This window comes from Pteropus vampyrus, unplaced genomic scaffold (assembly GCF_000151845.1).
Source record: "Pteropus vampyrus isolate Shadow unplaced genomic scaffold, Pvam_2.0 Scaffold228, whole genome shotgun sequence".
NCBI classification, from domain to species: domain Eukaryota; kingdom Metazoa; phylum Chordata; class Mammalia; order Chiroptera; family Pteropodidae; genus Pteropus; species Pteropus vampyrus.
This window is the reverse complement of record NW_011889009.1, coordinates 205,434-206,933: the sequence shown is the minus strand read 5'-3', so window position 1 is coordinate 206,933 and position 1,500 is coordinate 205,434.

Sequence of the window (1,500 nt, the reverse complement as noted above, 5' to 3'; positions counted from 1 at the left end):
CATCCCCCAGGAAGCGCTCACTTCCTGGGCACGGTCCTGCTCACTCTGCGGGGACAGCCACACTCCGTCTCCTGCTGACGCTGCGCCCTGCCCCCCGCACCCAACTCAGCACTGATCTCTTTCCCACAGACAACCATTTCGTCCAAGTGACGTGTGAGGGCCAATGACGAACACGCCCTCCCCTTACATGCATGACGCACACTGGCCTTCACGCTGAGTGTCACCCTGCAAACACATGAAGTGTCGTTTATCGTATCTGGGGTTTCCAGTTCGCCGACAGACCGGTCTTCCGCTGATGGTTACGGAGGATTTGTTGCAAAGACGCTGCCGAAGCCGTCGCCACGTGAATTTTCATCTCGTGCTGGCACCAGAGTTCCCATGGACAGCACCTTTTCGCGGGGACCCCCCACATGCCATGGCAGCCTTCCTTTTGTGGTGTGTCTAGGTCTCCTCCAGGCACCCTGGGTGGGACCACCGGGCCTCACAGTCCTGGCCGTGCTCTGCTCAGGACTTCCCTCCACCTCCGTGAGGAGCGCCGAGCACCGAGAGAGAGAAAACACACCTCGACCCTTCCTACCCAGGAGAACACACAGACTCGCCTGCTTGACGGTATTTTCATCTCTAAGCAAAATGTTCCCTTCCTAAATCCTGGGATGGAAAGTGACTAAGAGGGACTTTAAATGCGAGAAGCGATAAAATGATGTCTGTTGCATTTAAAAGTGTTGGAAATAAAATACCGAAGGACAGACATTTTGACATTGAAATCTTACAAGGGCAGAAGAATGTTCATTATGAAGCAAATAAAGTAAAATAAATCCCAGTTTTAAGATCCTGATTTCATTGTTTATTCAGTTTCTTCTTCTGGGAACCGTCTAAATTTAAATCCAAAATATCCTATAATATAGCTAATTTCTCCTCTGACCTAAAGTCCTAGAAAGATGAGACACCCAAACGTTACATGACTGTCCCATATTTAAAAATGTTAGTGCTGATATTTACAAAGCACTCCCTGGAAATATTTCCTTTCAAATAACATCACTCGGAAATTCATTTTATTTTTCATTCAGCATTTTTCAAGAATACCACAGGCCCCATCCCTCAAAACCAGGAGCGTGAACTCCGCGACAGAGGAAAATATAAGCATCTACGTGGTATGATGTGCCTGGCGGTCTGGGGATAAATGCAGGAAAAATGAATGACCTCGGCGCAAGGTGGCACATCTGAGCGGTGCGGGAGGGTGGGCAGAGGACAGCCTTGCTAAGACGAGGTAAAGGGGAATGGGGCAGAGGACAGCGTGGACAGAGAGAAAACTGGGGGGCACGGCCAGCAGGTTCCGTCCCCGGAGCAAAGGGTTTACTGATGGGATGCAGGAAGGCGGGCTGGTGGGGTGCTGTGTAAATAGTTTTGAAGTCATCTCTTGACCTAGGTTAATGCGCTAATCCCTAAAGAAACCCCAAGGGGTACTATTTCTCAGATGAGGAAGACAGGCACAATAAGTCA